The following is a 17,654-nucleotide window of genomic DNA, read 5'->3' on the forward strand; positions in this document are numbered from 1 at the left end:
ATATATAATTTAATTGTATGTATATGTAGTAGAAAGCGATGGGTTTGAAGAAGCCTACATAACCAACACATAAAATAAAATTGAACATCCATATGGCCAGCTATGTAAACTTTAACATTGATTTGTCCTGCAATTGATGCCGTTCAATTGGTAACATACATTTTTGTCTTCTAATGTCTCTTAAGGGGAAAGTCATCTAAAAGTAACAGAATGTAATCAGATTGTTACGTTACTGATAAAAAAATGTGGACAGGTAACTAGCGAGTTAGTAACTAATGAGTGGCGCACCGGTCTAAGGCACTGCATCTCAGTGCAAGAGGAATCACTGCTGTCCCTGGTTCAAATCCAGGCTGTATCATATCCAGCTGTGATTGGGAGTCCCATAGGGCAGCGCACAATTAGCCCAGTGTCATCCGGGTTTGGCCGGAGTAGGCTGTCATTGTAACTGACTTGCCAAGTTAAATAAAGGTTAAAAAAATATACATATGAAAAATACAGCATGATCCCACTATTTGCATCAATTTCAATGCCAGATTTTATGTTGAAGGCGGACCGCAAATGGCTAAACGTTATTGTGGCTAGCTTGTGCACATTTGCATGAGTGTTTCATTACCTAGTTAGCTTAGTTAGTGACTGGCTAAGCTACTTCATATTCATGTTTTTGTTGCATTTCAGATGGAGTGGCATTGCTGACAGGCCAGGATGCTGACAGGCCATGGCACATATTCTCAAAGAATCTGAGTAGTACTGATTTTAGGATCAGTTTCACACTGAGTACAATTACATTGACAAGGGGGAGGTCATCGTAGATCACTATCCCTACTCTGAGACACGTTGTGAATATGGGCCCTGGAAGATAGCTGTTACCCAATAACTTGCACACCTGTCGTTTCAACACATGACCCTGGAGCAGGGTAGGCGACTCTGTTCCTGGAGTGCTGCAGGACCCTAGAGCAGGGGCAGGCAACCCTGTTCCTGGAGTGCTGCAGGACCCTAGAGCAGGGGCAGGCAACCCTGTTCCTGGAGTGCTGCAGGACCCTAGAGCAGGGGCAGGCAACCCTGTTCCTGGAGTGCTGCAGGACCCTAGAGCAGGGGCAGGCAACCCTGTTCCTGGAGTGCTGCAGGACCCTAGAGCAGGGGCAGGCAACCCTGTTCCTGGAGTGCCGCAGGTACTGCAGGATTTTGTTCAAATTAGGCCCTAAACCAAGGATGTGTTCAGTTCGCGTGAACATTTTCTACGTTGTGAAACGGTTTGCACTGAACGACACATTTGCACTGAACAGACTTTGAGATACATTTGCTCCATTCAGTGGGCGTGCGTCTTGAAGCAATGAATGATGTATTTAAAGGGCAGCGGTGCATTTTCAACCCACAACCCAATCCTTCCCCGTTTAAAAAAAATAGATATACATGTATGTACTGAATGCAGCCTTGACCAACTGAGCTAATTGATCAGTTGATTTCACCTTAAATCAAAAACATGAAGTGCCTTCGGCACTCCAGGACATCGGTTGCCTACCCCTGCCTTAGAGGTCAATGTGAATTTCCATATCAACGACAATAACAAAAGGGTTGATTTGTTCAACATGTGCAGTAAATGTTAACATGACTGGTGATTTAAAGGTACATAATCCATTTGTCATCAGGCCAGTGCATACTATGACATGGGCCTGGACGGTGACACATCTTCAAGCTGCCCGACTGAATAATGTAGCCTTCAGCTGTACCAGGAGCAATGTCCTTACTTGGGAGTACAGCAACACTCTCACAGCCCTTCTGTCAATATGTATTGTATGTAACCATTCAAATTCATACAAACAGCGACGGATGCAATCACTGACTCATAGTCACTTTGTCTACTTGTCCCATTTAATCTTGTCTGAGATATATATTTTAGTTGACACACCTGTGTGATGTCTGTTATATATGAATAAAAATGTATTCACCCTGGACATAACACTTGCATTTATTTTAGACCTTTAGAATCTTTGTATTTAAGTTATTACAGAAATGAGTCAAAGTTTAGTGTGAAGACCAATGTGAAAAGGTTTTCCTTTTGTAATCTAACAAAATAAGTACATTTTATATACCGTTATTTTTACCAGGTAAGTTGACTGAGAACACGTTCTCATTTACAGCAACGACCTGGGGAATAGTTACAGGGGAGAGGGGGGTGAATGAGCCAATTGTAAGCTGGGGATGATTAGGTGACCATGATGGTATGATGGCCAGATTGAGAATTTAGCCAGGACACCAGGGTTAACACCCCTACTCTAACAATAAGTGCCATGGGATCTTTAATGACCTTAATTAATGACACCCTTTTAACGTCCCATCCGAAAGACGACACCCTACACATGAGTTGCTTATACAAAACTGTATTGCATTTGGTCATCCCCAAAATGTGGCTTCTGAAAGCCTTGATAGTTGCATTCTTCCTCAGGGAACTGTCTGCAGATAGATGACAACAGAGTGGCAGGTTCTCTGATGTGCTGCTCTAAAGTTTCATAGCTCAGCAGGCACACCTGGGGATAGAGAAATGGACACATTTTAGTTTTGATAAAAGTCTGGGAGAATTTTACAGGGAGAGAGCATGAGTTTGAGTAAGTACATTATATCAAATCCAACCAGTGGCACTTAATAATATGCTAAATTATCACAGGCAGACTGCCATAGTGAAGTATACTATTGTGTGTAGCTTACTTCTCTGCTCTAGAGATCGCAGGTAGTTGGTCAGGAGGACCATTCTGTCTCGGTATCGCCTGATAAGAGTCGGATAGAGGTAGTGAGTGTGTTAGAGACCTGACCTTCCACTGGCCCAGGTCCTCCTACCTTGTATCATGCAATGTAAAGGAAAACAATACATATCATGACTTACTGTTGGAGTGCTCCATGCTCCTGCCGGTAGCAAGCCTCAACTTGGATGTAGAGAAATGTCCTGCCTTGTAGTATAGTTGCATATCGATCGCCACCAAGTTCCAAGAGATCAGATGACAAACCGGCAGAGATTAACAAAATAAAATAACTGTATTTAGGATTCATGTATCGGTTTTCCTACTTCACATTCATGTCTGTAAATGACAACAAGAGCTGATTTAAAAGTATGTGTGCCTTTTGTGCGAACGGCTACGACAAATTACATGCCATAAACGTGCATTTATAGCTAGCTAAGTTATTATTTATATTATGGCACCACGTCTCATCTCACTAACAATTGCTAAAGTGAAAAGCAAATTCCACTTTTGTGGCTAATCCGTATTGTGGCTAGCTTCACATAGGTGACTTATTCCATTATGACATTCTCCTCCTTAGTTGACTGTAGTTAGCTAGTTGCTAGCTTAGATGCATGTGATTGTTGAGACCTAATTTTGCAACCCAACTGCTTCAAAGACGGATGATGTTAAGAATTATCCTAGGTAGCTAGCTAGCTAGCTAAATGACAAACCTATTAATTATGCACTCTATTTCTAATAAGTAATCTAGCTAACATGCATTGCTTCTGACACACGCCAGTCTTGCTTCCTTTACATCCAACCTAGATATATAATAATGGTTTATGATAATTGCAGTTTAGTTCATTATCTTGCGAGCTAAGTGTAAAACAGCTAGCTAGCCAACTCGACTTTATCAGTTGTAGCCAAGCTTGATAGTCACTCATTAACGTTACCTTACCATGATTTTCTGGTCAATCCCGGTCGACTCCTTCTTGCCTACCTACTCCCGTCTCTTGGTCTTCTAATTTCAAAAATATATGGCGGTAGTCCGCTGCCTTATTATCGAATGCGACCCACTCATAACACAGCCACCTGGTGCAGTCAATGGCTGGCTCAGTGTTCCAAAACTAGCCAATGACAATGTTTTTTGGGTGTGCTTTTATTGGGCGTGTGCGGCACAGCCCGGCACAGCAGCATATAATCAATGTTATCTCCAATTTTATTCATTATTTATCTATTTATGTGTCCATTTATTTATTTACAAATTTTTCTAATTACGGAAGATGTGTTCCTCCATACTGAGACAGGTAGTGATGTGGCGCTCAGTGGTGAGGCTGAGGCAGGATCAATGCATGCAGGAGGAAGCAGAGGAGCCAGAGAGAGGAAGCAAGAAGAGAGGAGGTTAGTGGTTCCAAAACTTGGGATCTGGGCCCCCTGAGTAAATCTGTACTAAGTTAGGAACCTAAAAAAATAAGATATGTCCTACTAAAATGCAATAGAAATGCCAACAATACAGTTCTAAAAATGAAATAGGTTTTAGTTTCGTCGCTGATGCTATGTCAGTGTGAAAAATGTCCCATATTTCCCCCCTTTTAGGGGTATAACATTACAATTGTATAGCTCATAGGCTATGTGTTTGTAGATCGACTGAGGTGAATGAACCTACAGCAGCCAAGGTGATAATGGCTGTGGTCATTTTTGCTTGTCTTTGCTGTTCTCCAAATAGCATTTAAACGTTTTTGAATTGTATAGATAGAAGGGTTTCAGTTGTGTTGAGCCATTTCGGATCTCAACAAAACTCAAACCCTGGTTATGGACCTGGTGCCAATAACATTACATTCAAAGGCCTTTTTGAGGTCCCCAAAAAGTGCTTCTGTAAACGGGGTCATACAGAATTCAGGATAACTGGAATGGAGAAGGGCATCTATTCCAATGAAGCTTAACTCCATAACACCATGAATAAAGAATCTAGTGAAGATTCTAAATAATAAATCAAGGAGAGAGCTTGAGAAACATACACTATATATACAAACGTATGTTGACACCCCTTCAAATTAGTGGATTTGGCTATTTCAGCCACACCCGTTGCTGACAGGTGTATACAATCGAGCACACAGCCATGCAATCTCCACAGACAAACATTGCCAGTAGAATGGCCTTGCTGAAGAGCTCAGTGACTTTCAATGTGGCACCATCATAGGATGCCACCGTTCCAATAAGTCAGTACGTCAAATTTCTGCCCTTGTAGAGCTGTCTTGGTCAACTGTAAGTGCTGTTCTTGTGAAATGAAAAAGTATAGGAGCAACAGTGGCTCAGCCTCAAAGTGGTAGGCCACACAAGCTCACAGAACGGGACCGCCGAGTGCTGAAGCGCATAGCGTGTTAAAATCGTCAGTCCACGGTTGAAACAGTCACCACCGAGTTCCAAACTGCATCTGGAAGCAACGTCAGCACAATAACTGTTTGTTGGGAGCTTCATGAAATGGGTATCCATGGCCGAGGAGCCGCACACAAGCCTAAGATCACCATGCGCAATGCCAAGCGTCGGCTGGAGTAGTGTAAAGCTCGCCGCCATTGGACTGGAGTAGTTGAAACGCATTCTCTGGAGTGATAAATCGTGCTTCACCATCTGGGAGTCCTGATGGAGGAATCTGGTTTTGGCGGATGCCAGGAGAATGCTACCTGCTCCAATGCATAGTGCCAACTGTAAAGTTTGGTGGATGAGGAAAAATGGTCTGGGGCTGTTTTTCATGGTTCGGGCTAGCCCCCTTAGTTTCATTGAAGGGAAATATTATAGCTATAGACAACAATGACATTCTAGACGATTCTGTGCCTCCAACTTTGTAACAACACTTTGGGGAAGGCCCTTTCCTGTTTCAGCATGAAAATGCCCCCGTGCACAAAGCGAGGTCCATACAGAAATGGTTTGTCGAGATTGTTGTGGCCTGCACGAAGCCCTGACATCCAACCAACCGAACACATTTGGGATGGATTGAAACGCCGACTGCGAGTCCCGACCTCACTAATGCTCTTGTGGCTGAATGTCCCCGCAGCAATGTTCCAACATCTTCCCAGAAGAGTGGAGGCTGGAATAGCAGCAAAGGACCAAGTCCATATCAATGCCCATGCTTTTAGAATAAGATGCTCAATGAGCAGGTGACCACATACTTTTGGTAATGTAGTGTATTTAAAGAGAGATTTACATCCAAATAGCTTGAGTGTATTGGTTTGACTTTATTTGGGTTGGAATTAGAATCTATTCCCTGGAAGATGTCTCTTAAATATTCTCTGTATGTTAACCATGATTCTACAGTTGTTATAAGTATATCACTGTAACTGACGCATGCAGCATGGGGCTAATTTGTTATATGGGAATGCATCAGCGATACTTCAAACTATAACCCTGATGTAAATCACATTCATAATGGTTCCCTTCGGTAGAACACTCTTCCGACTTTGTTTGAAGGATCTACAATCACACCTGACAAGGTCAATGAAATCCGTGCCTCACTGGATGCCCCACATTCCACAGGTGAGGCTCGGATTCATTCCTTCAATTATCCTGTTCTTCACCTCGGTGTGAACGGGAACAGTTCACGCTACTACAACAAACAATTGGAACACGAGACTGTCTTACGTTGCACCAACTAACGTGCTCACCCCCTGGACATTGTGTGCTGAAGTTAAGTTTCCCTGTCAATAAACAATTAGTTATTCTTCAAATTGCTTGGCATGGCTATAGCAATAAGTAAGATGGCTAAAGGCTAATAAGCTGATTTCAGGTTCGCGACCATGCCCCAATGAATTAAAAGTTAAGTTTATTGTCTTGTATGTCTCGGCTCGCTGCATGCTCAGGCTGCAATCGCTCCAATCAGTTCATGTGCGAGACTAGGGGATGGCTGGCACTGTTCCCATACTAGTCCGCGGCGCAGGTTGTCTTGACAATTGTGTAGCATTCTTTAGGGGGCTTGAGTTGCGGGACACGGAGATGGATTGGGTCATTATTTAGTATAAGTAGCTAGCATTAAGTCACTTTGTTATTCTAAACGGACCGTGCTGAGGTCAAAGAAGCTAGCTAGGCTACCTTAGACTAGAAGCCTCATCATGGCTAATGTCGGCTAGCATGCATAACTTCCGACAAATTAAGCTCACTAGCTTTCCCCTGGCGTTATGGCAATCACATTCCTATTTCCAATTCCTGGATTTGGAGGGAAGAAGCAGCCTCCAGGCACATGGGTCGGGTAACCCCCAGAGCGAGCGGCCTTAGCATGGATCTGAACGACCCGTGAACCCCTCCACAAAAACTTTACTGTGACGTCAACGCCCCCACATTTGGTTACTGCCAAACAGGGCGCTACGTCAGCCATTGCCCGAGCCCACTGTATCCATAATGGGCCGGGCTTCATCCAGGCTATGCAGTCTCATGAAAGTGTAACCGATGTGAAATGGCTAGCTAGTTAGCGGTGGTGCGCGCTAATAGCATTTCAATCGGTGATGTCACTCCCTCTGAGACCTTGAAGTAGTTGTTCCCCTTGCTCTGCCGACATTAGCCATGATGAGGCTTCTAGTCTAAGGTAGCCTAGCTAGCTTCTTTGACCTCAGCACGGGTTTTGTGGCGCGATGGCTAACGATGCTTGAGGGTGGCTGTTGTTGATGTGTGCAGAGGGTCCCTGGTTCGTGGCAAGGAGAGGGTCGGAAGCTATACTGTTACATTGATGCTGTTGACCTGGAACACTGGTTGCTGCGGAAAAGGAAGAGGTCAAAAGGGGGGTGAGTGTAACCGATGTGAAATGGCTTGCTAGTTAGCGGTGGTGCGCGCTAATAGCGTTTCAATTGGTGATGTCACTCCCTCTGAGACCTTGAAGTAGTTGTTCCCCTTGCTCTGCAAGGGCCGCGGACTTTGTTGCGCGATGGGTAACGATGCTTCGAGGGTGGCTGATGTCGATGTGTGCAGAGGGTCCCTGGTTCGGGGCAAGGAGAAGAGAGGGACGGAAGCTATACTGTTACAGAAGCACAACTTTGTTTGGATACTTGTCCATGCTTAAACCCCCCTCTGTTACCCCCCGTTCCATGGAGTTCAAGGGATATATCAATCTCACCAGAGTGAGAGTAATAAATTGGGAAATTCACTCTCTGGCCACGAGGGTGCCCTCCTCCCTCATAGGTGGCTCATTACTGGGATTAATTGTTGATTCCTGCCTGTAGCTCGCTAGTCCCTATGACGTGCTCGGTGATACAGGTTATGGGTACTATAGGCGATTGGTTTCATTCCTGGGAATTACACTGAACAAAAATATGAACGTAACATGTAAAGTGTTGGCCCCATGCTTTATGAGCTGAAAAAATAAGAAAAAAGAAAAAAAAATCTCAAATGTTGTGCACAAATGTGTTTACATCCCCACTTTGCCAAGATAATCCATCCACCTGACAGGTGTGGCATATCAAGAAGATGATTAAACAGCATGATCATTACACTGGTGAACCTTGTGCTGGGGACAATAAAAGGCCACTAAAATGTGCAGTTTTGTAACACAACACAATACCACAGATATCTCAAGTTTTGAGGTAGTGTACAATTGCCACGCTGACTGCAGGAATGTCCACCAGAGCTGTTGCCGGAGAAATGTTATGTTAATTTCTCTACCATAAGCCGGTTTAGAGAATTTGGCAGTACGTCCAACTGGCCTCACAACCACAGACCACACACCAGTCTAGGACCTCCACATCTGGCTTCTTCACCAGCTGATGAAACTGTGGGATTGCACAACCAAAGATTTCTGTACAAACCCTCAGAAACCGTCTAAGGTAAGCTCAAATGCGTGCTCGTCGGCCTTACCAGGGTCTTGACCTGACTGTAGTTCGGCGTCGTAACCGACTTCAGTCGGCAAATGCTCACCTCCGATGGCCACTGACATGCTGGAGAAGTGTGCTCTTCATGGATTAATCCTGGTGTGAATTGTACCGGGCAGATGGCAGACAGTATGGCCTCTTGTGGTCGAACGGTTTGCTGATGTCAACATTGTGAGCAGAGTGCCCCATGTAGGCAGTGGGGTTATAGTATGGCCCGGCATAAACTATGGACAACGAACACAATTGCATTTCATCAATGGCAATTTCAATGCCCAGAGATACCGTGACGAGATCCTAAGGCCCATTATCATGCCAAGCATTTGAGCTCTGGTGCCAAGATAAAGGGCCGGTTCCATTTCAGTGCTCTGTGAGGGACACACTTATGTTCCTTCAGGATCTGTTTGTCCAGGGGCGGGCATTCTTCACTTTAAACGTGTACATGGCCGCTATCTCAGCGTGTCATGTGGGAACTGACAGAGCCACAATGGGGGCCCGCCCCCTGGTTGTGCGGTTCCTGAAAGGTGTACGTCATCTCAGACCGATCTCTAAACCTATTGCACCCCCATGGGACTTGCCACTGGTTTTGGAAGCACTGTGTGAGGTCCCCGATGAGCCTCTGGTGTCCTACAAAACCTCCCTGCTCATGGCTTTGGCCTCAGCTAAATATGTTGACCTCCACTCGCTATCCGTACATCCTTCCTGTACTCAGTTCGTTCCGGGGGATTCTAAGGTGACGTTACGTCCAAATGCGACCTTTCGCCCCTAGAGTCATGACTACAGTATGTCCTGCAGGCCCTTAGCTTTGAGCTATTTCCTTTTGCTTCTGAAGAGCAACAGAGGTTACATGCCCTGTGTCTGGTGTGAGCTTTACACATGTACATTGAAGGGACCCGGGGGAAATCCGGTTATGTGACAACCTTTTTGTCTGTTTTTCTAATCCAGCTCACGGCAGGGGGGTCTCTAAACAGCGTCTCTCCCACTGGATTGTGGAGGCTATCTCCCTAGCATATAGCAGCAAGAGGCAAGGGCTACCTAGCGGTGTACTCGCCCACTCCACCAGGTGTGTGGCAGCGTCTTGGGCATCGTTTAAAGGGTTGATTGTAGGATATACAGTATATGTGATGCAGCGAGTTGGGCTTCACCACACAGCTTTGTGAGGTTTTATCGCTTGGATGTCAGTGCTCTTAGTGTAGCTCACAGTGTGCTTACGGCTGGGACAGGGTAAATTCACTAGGCAGCGCAATACCCAGACTGGCGCACCGACCGTTTCTGGGCTCAGTGAAGAGCGGTATTAAATAGAAGGAATTAATCCGAGCCTCACGCTTATCACCTGTGGAAGGCGGGGCTTCCAGCGAGGTGCGGATTTCATTGGCATTGTCAAGCGTGATTGTAGATCCTTCAACCAAAGTTGCGAGAGTGCGACTCCCCATAGTATGTTGTACCTTGTTTCCCTCCTTCAGGGAAAAGTGGTTATAGTCACAACGCCGCAATTTGATTGATCTGCGACGCACACAATTCCTTCCGCCCCAGCCAGTGCGAGTGGAGGTATGACATCTGGAGCTGACACACACACACACATGCAAACTCCCCCCCCAACCTCTCCTCCTCTACTGGGCCTGATCTGACTGGGGACTTCTTAATTTCCATGTCATTATTTGATGTTTATAATATCAGGTAATTAGGATGCAAGGTGTGTGCTCTTGACCACAAATAAAGAATATCGCTGTTCACATTGTTTAAAAGATGATGTTCTGTGTGTCTTTGTGGTGAGAGACTGCAAGGGACAGAGAGGATGCAAAGCATTTTAAGTATCCGCATTAAAGCCTCACATTTTAATCACGGCTTAGAAGTCTATCAACACTGTGGGTAAATTGCTCATAGCAGTTCTAATGTACAGTGCCTTGCAAAAGTATTCACCCCTCTTGGCATTTTCCCTATTTTGTTGCCTTACAACCTGGAATTAAAATAGATTGTTGGGGGGTTTGTGTCAATTGATTTACACAACATGCCTACCACTTTGAAGATGTAAAATATATTTTATTGTGAAACCATCAAGAAATAAGACAAACAAACAGAAAACTTGAGCGTGCATAACAATTCACCCCCTCAAAATCAATACTTTGTAGAGCCACCTTTTGCAGCAATTACAAGTCTCTTGGGATATGTCTCTATAAGCTTGGCACATCTAGCCACTGGGATTTTTGCCCACTCTTCTAGGCAAAACTGCTCCAGCTCCTTCAAGTTGGATGGGTTCCTGCTGGTGTACAGCAATCTTAAGTCATACCACATATTCTCAATTGTATTGAGGTCTTGGCTTTGACTAGGCCATTCCAAGACATTTAAATGTTTCCCTTTAAACCACTCAAGTGTTGCTTTAGCAGTATGCTTTAGGGTCATTGTCCTGCTGGAAGGTGAATCACCGTCCCAGTCTCAAATCTCTGGAAGACTGAAACAGGTTCCCCTCAAGAGTTTCCCTGTATTTAGCGCCATCCATCATTCCTTCAATTCTGACCAGTTTCCCAGTCCCTGCAGATGAAAAACATCCCCACAGCATGATGCTGCCACCACCATGCTTCACTGTGGGGATGGGGTTCTCGGGGTGATGAAAGGTGTTGGGTTTGTGCCAGACATAGCGTTTTTCTTGATGGTCAAAAACCTCAATTTTATTCTCATCTGACCAAAGTACCTTCTTCCATATGTTTGGGGAGTCTCCCACATGCCTTTTGGCGAACACCAAACGTGTTTCCTTATTTTTTTCTTTAAGCAATGTTTTTTTTCTGGCCACTCTTCTGTAAGGCCCAGCTCTGTGGAGTGTGCGGCTTAAAGTGGTCCTATGGAAAGATACTCCAATCACCACTGTGAAGCTTTGCAGCTCATTCAGGGTTATCTTTGGTCTCTTTATATACTGAGATCATGTGACAGATCATGTGACACATAGGTTGTGGACTTTTATGTGACTTCGAAAGGTAATTGGTTGCACCAGATCTTATTTAGGGGCTTCATAGCAAAGGGGTGAATACATATGTACACACCCCTTTTATTTTTTTATTTTTAAAATAAGTAATTTTTTTAATTTCACTTCACCAATTTGGACTATTTTGTGTAGGTACAATACATGAAATCCAAATAAAAATTCATTTAAATTACAGGTTGTAATGCAACAAAATAGAAAAAACGGCAAGGGGAGGTGAATACTTCTGCAAGGCACTATACATGCTCATAATTAATTAAAAAGTATTACAGTTGCCAGTCAATTACCATAAGATGGGAATAAAATTGAGTTCCTGTCTTTTCCTTGGCCAGGTTTGAATATGAACAGAATCAGCAGTCGTGAGATACCAGAGAGGATGTTAACAAATGGCTGGCAATCTAGAAAGCATACAGTGCACAGCTTCTCTCAGCAAAGCAACAGCATTGGAGTCTCCACATGAAGGAAAACAAGTGTGAGAGGAGGTACAATGAGCTCACGCAAGCTCATAAACTTGCACTCTGAGTCAGGCATACATGGCAGGAGTAGCCGGCATACTGTATCTAGTACATGGGAGGAAGACTACATTCACCTTTAGGTAGCTCTCACACCCTGACATTCTTGATTGCTCCAGATCAAGACAATCACTCAACGTTTTAGTCATGAGACCTACATTGGATCATTGAATGGAACACAGCAGAGTATTGACCAAAAAACATGAATCCAGTTTCTCATTGAAATACTTGTTCTGATGTATCACAATGGAATCCACGACAGGCACATCACTACTTTATTTAACCTTTATTTTAGCAGGGAAATCCCATTGAGAACCAGGCCTCTTTTCAAGGGAGCGCTGCATGTACACAAATCATACATAATTTACAACATTTACAAAAATGCAATACAAACACACGACAACTTGAACGTGACCTGTTACTGGCAATAAACAAAGCATGTGTGTCCATGTATGCTGATGATTCAACCATATACGCATCAGCAACCACAGCTAATGAAGTCCCTTTACAAAGAGCTTCAGTCTGTTTTGGAATGGGTGGCCAGTGATAACCTGGTCTTGAACATCTCTTAAACTAAGAGGATTGTATTTGGTACAAATCATTCCCTGAGTTCTAGACCACAGATGAATCTGGTAATGAATGGTGTGACTGTTGAACAAGTTGAGGAGACTAAGTGACCTGGCGTTACATTAGATTGTAAACTGTCATGGTCAAAACATATAGATTCAATGGTTGTAAAGACGGGGAGAGGTCTGTCTATAATGAAGAGATGCTCTGCTTTTTTGACACCACACTCCAAAAAAAGCAAGTCCTGCAGGCTCTAGTTTTGTCTCCACTAGATGATTGTCCAGTCATGTGGTCGAGTGCTGCAAGGAAATACCTAGTTAAGCTGCAGCAGGCCCAGAACAGAGCGGCACATTTTGCTCTTAATTGTAATCAGAGGGCTAATATACATACTATGCATGCCATTCCCTTGGCTAAGAGTTGAAGAGAGACTGACTGCATCACTTCTTCTTTTATAAGAAACATTAATGTGTTAAAAGTCCCAAATTGTTTGCATAGACAACTTACACAAAGCTCTGACACACACTTATCCCACCAGACATGCCACCAGGGGTCTTTTCACAGTCCCCAAATCCAGAACAAATTCAAGAAAGCGTACAGTATTAAATAGTCATTATTGCATGGAACTCCATTCATTCTCATATTGTTCAAGTGAACAGCAAACCTGTTTTTTTTAAAACAGATAAAGCAACACCTCACTGCACAACGCCTCTCCTCTACTTGACCTAGATAGTTTGTGTGTATGTATTGATATGTAGGATACGTGTGTCTTTTGATAAAAAAAATGTTTTAATGCAGTTCTGTCCTTGAGCTGTTCTTGTCTATTAATGCTCTGTATTATGTCATGTTTCATGTTTTGTGTGGACACCAGGAAGAGTAGCTGCTGCTTTTGCAACAGCTAATGAAATACCAAATACCGAACTGCCCTAGAGGTAACAGAGCATTAAGGTGCAGAGAGTTCTGCTGATCATTCCATACTCGGACCTACCGGAAGAACCAATCACACAACGTATGCCGGAGACAGGTCGAGTGGCGAAAGAGGTGAGCCCCTCCCAATCGCACACTCACTGGTTATTTACGCTCTCTTCCTTGCGAAGATCACTATGCTCCTGAAGCTCTCCTCAGCACGACTTGATCCCTGTTTTCCTGCTTAACTGTTCTCAGGCGAACCGCGATGTTAACGCTGCCCGACGTAGGAAACAGCACTTGTCTCTTTGTGTTGAACAACTGACTAAAAAGCACATTTTTGATTCATGTACAATTTTTTAAATTTTTATTTCACCTTTATTTAACCAGGTAGGCCAGTCGAGAACACGTTGTCATTTACAACTGCGACCTGGCCAAGCTAAAGCAAAGCATTCCGACAAAAACAGTTACAGTTACACATAAACAAACGTACAGTCAATAACACAAAAGAAAAGAAAATAAAAAAAATCTATGTACAGAATCAGCTCTTTCAATTTTTCTGAGTCTGAGCGTCTGATGGCGCCGGATGAGATGGCTGCCATTTTACAGTCCCCTAACCAATTGTGCTATTGTGTGTGGTTTTTTTGTGCATTATTTGTAACTTATTTTGTATATATTGTTTCTGCCAAAGTCTCTTATGACTGAAAATAGTTTATAGATATCAGGACAGCGATTACTCACCCCGTACTGGAAGAATATTGTTTCTTTAACGAGTCAGACGCGAAGGATGTACTCCAGACACCCAACAAGGCCCTCATCCCCTTAAATTCCAGGAGAAAGAGACAGAGATATCTGGGACGTAGGTCTGGGTGCCTTGTAGGGATCTGACGGCGAGTGGGTAATCTGCCTTTACCATCGGTCCTATTAGCCAACATACAATCATTGGATAATAAAATAGACGAACTACGAGCACGTATATCCCACCAATGGGACATTAAAACCTGTAATATCTTATGTTTCACCGAGTCGTGGCTGATCATCTATTACATACACCTGGCGGGTTTTACACTTTTTCGGCAGGATAGAACAGCCTCTGGTAAGAGAAGCGGTGGCGGTCTATGTATATTTGTAAACATCTGGTGCACGAAATCTAAGGAAGTCTCAAGGTTTTGCTCGCCTGAGGTAGAGTATCTCATGATAAGCTGTAGACCACACTATTTACCAAGAGAGTTTTCATCTATATTCTTCGTAGCTGTCTATTTACCACCACAAATCGATGTTGGCGCTAAGACCACACTCAATGAGCTGTACACGGACATAAGCAAACAGGAAGACGCTCATCCAGAGGTGGCGCGCCTAGTTGCCGGGGACATTAATGCAGGGAAACTTAAATTCGTCTTACCTCATTTCTACCAGCATGTTAAATGTGGAACCAGATGGGGAAAAAAAGGCTAGACCACCTTTACTCCACACACAGAGACGTGTGCAAAGCTCTTCCTTGCCCTTAATTTGGCAAATCTAACCATAATTATATCCTCCTGATTCCTGCTTACAAGCAAAAACTAAAGAAGGATGCACCAGTGACTCAGTCAATAAAAAAGTGGTCAGATGAAGCAGATGCTAAGCTACAGGACTGTTTTGTTAGCAAAGACTGGACTATGTTCCGGGATTCTTCCAATGGCATTGAGGCGTACACCACACGTTCTTTGGTATTTTTCTCCGTTATTGTTATTGTTTTTTTGCGTATTAGGGTAGGTGTGATTAAACGTTGATTGACTTGTTTGGATAAGTTTATTGGTAACGTTTGGGACTCATTTTGTATGCATTTTGAATCAGGGAAAACGAGTGGATTATTGACTGAAGCGTGCCAGCTAAACTGAGTTTTTATGGATATAAAGAAGGAGTTTATCGAACAAAAGGACACTTTTTAATGTAACTGGGACCTTTTGGAGTGCCAACAGAAGAAGATCTTCAAAGGTAAGGCATATATTATATCGCTATTTATGACTTTCGTGTCGCAACTCCCTGGTTGAAAATTATTTGTTATGCATTTGTGTGCTGGGCGCTGTCCTCAGATAATCGCATGGTTTGCTTTCGCCGTAAAGCCTTTTTTGAAATCTGACATGGTGGCTGGATTAACAACAAGTTAAGCTTTATTTTGATGTATTGCGCTTGTGATTTGTGGTGATCCTAACTGACCTAAGACAGATACTTGTTACTCAGAATAAATATCAGGAATTGTGAAAAACTGAGTTTAAATGTATTTGGCTGAGGTGTATGTAAACTTTCGACTTCAACTGTATATACTGTATTCTATTCTACTGTATTTTAGTCAATGCCACTCTGACATAGCTCGTCCTAAAATTCATGTTTCTTAATTCCACTCTTTTACTTTCAGATGTGTGTATTGTTGGGAATTGTTAGATACTACTGCACTGTTGGAGCTAGGAACTCAAGCATTTTGCTGCAAACGCAATAACATCTGCTAAATATGTGTATGTGACCAATAAAATTTGATTTGATTTATGTATCTGAGTTTCTATGCTTTTCGCAGGTCCTTTTGGATAGAGGTAAGGCTTTCTCCACTGTAAAGGTCTATTCAGGTGCTGTCTCGCCTGTCATAAGCTTGGACAACAACACAGTAGGGAAGCTTCCTCTTATGTCGTTTATGTTCAGTCTCCAAGCCTTTCGTCCCATCTTGGAACTTGTCAATTGTGCTTGAGGCTGTCTCACAGCAGCCGTTTGAGCCGCTGAAAAGTGTGGAGATGAAATATCTCTACTTCAAAACCACTTTACTGATTGCCCTTACTTCTCCAAAGTGAGTGAGCTGCACACACTGTCAGTCCACCATTCAAATCAAATCAACGTTTATTTGTCACGTGTGCCGAATTCAACAGGTGTAGACCTTACAGTGAAATGCTTACTTACAGGCTCTAACCAATAGTGCAAAAAAGGTATTAGGTGAACAATATGTAAGTAAAGAAATAAAAACAAAAGTAAAAAGACAGTGAAAAACAACAGTAGCGAGGCTATAAAAGTAGCGAGGCTATATACAGACAACGGTTAGTCAGACTGATTGAGGTAGTGTGTACATGTAGATATGGTTAAAGTGACTATGCATGGATGATGAACAGAGAGTAGCAGTAGCGTAAGAGGGGTTGGCGGGTGGTGGGTGGCAGGACACAATGCAGATAGCCCGGTTAGCCAATGTGCGAGAGCACTGGTTGGTCGGGCCAATTGAGGTAGTATGTACATGAATGTATAGTTATAGTGACTATGCATATATGATAAACAGTGAGTAGCAGCAGTGTAAAAGAGGGGTTGGGGGGGGCACACAATGCAAATAGTCCGGGAAGCCATTTGATTACCTGTTCAGGAGTCTTATGGCTTGGGGGTAAAAACTGTTGAGAAGCCTTTTTGTCCTAGACTTGGCACTCCGGTACCGCTTGCCATGCGGTAGTAGAGAGAACACTGGGGTGGCTGGCATATTTTACAATTTTTAGGGCCTTCCTCTGACACTGCCTGGTGCAGAGGTCCGTCATTCCCCCCCCCCATCATTTCCGGTCACAACTTGCAGACTTGTTTACGTGTTGCATTGCATTTTGTTGCCAACTTTACTTTGCTACCTGACAACTTTACGTTTTTTACTTTTTAATTACCGTTTACATTTTTAGTTTTTCCCTCACTCAACTTTTTTTCATTCAACTTTTTCACTCCGGACGCTTTATCTGGACATGGTTCGTCAGGACCTCCAACAGCCGAAGCTAAGTAGTAACATTAACATGATGCCTTCTAATTGCAGTCGCTGTACTCATAATATACAGGAGAATGATCGCCTTACGGCGAGGATAGCTGTGCTGCAAGCCCAGCTTCAGAGGCAATCGTTAGGCAAGGGTAATTTCAGTGTAGGAAAGGATGAAACAGCGTCTGTGCCACCAGTAAGTACAGAGAGTAACGTTAGTATAAATCCCCTCGCACAGTCCCCGCAGCCGGACAACTTTCTCATGGCTTCTGGAGGGAAATGCTGTAGGAATGCTCAATCGGTGTCCTCATTCAGCTGACAGAAACTTTCAACCGATTTTCCCCATTAAGCAGCGACTCTGAGTCTGAGGCTGAGCCTTCTCTTGTCTCTACTCCT

The 17,654-nt window shown here is 43.6% G+C and overlaps 1 protein-coding gene and 1 long non-coding RNA gene across 6 annotated transcripts in view; both read right to left on the reverse strand.

Moving 5' to 3' along the window:
• negr1 (neuronal growth regulator 1) overlaps nucleotides 1–17,654 on the reverse strand; it is a 403,241-nt gene that overhangs the window by 152,562 nt on the left and 233,025 nt on the right. The gene's annotated exons all lie outside the window — the stretch shown is intronic.
• Nucleotides 1,852–6,808, reverse strand: LOC129811102 (uncharacterized). 3 transcript variants are annotated; one of them, XR_008752840.1, is made up of 4 exons: nucleotides 3,673–6,808; nucleotides 2,879–2,938; nucleotides 2,704–2,762; nucleotides 1,852–2,525 (listed from the first exon to the last, which is right to left on the reverse strand). It is a non-coding gene; the product is annotated as an uncharacterized LOC129811102 (long non-coding RNA). The 3 variants fall into 3 exon arrangements; XR_008752838.1 differs by having other exon boundaries at nucleotides 2,879–2,942; XR_008752839.1 differs by having other exon boundaries at nucleotides 2,879–2,942; nucleotides 3,655–6,808.

The sequence above is a fragment of the Salvelinus fontinalis genome, chromosome 14 (assembly GCF_029448725.1).
Source record: "Salvelinus fontinalis isolate EN_2023a chromosome 14, ASM2944872v1, whole genome shotgun sequence".
Taxonomy (NCBI): Eukaryota; Metazoa; Chordata; class Actinopteri; order Salmoniformes; family Salmonidae; genus Salvelinus; species Salvelinus fontinalis.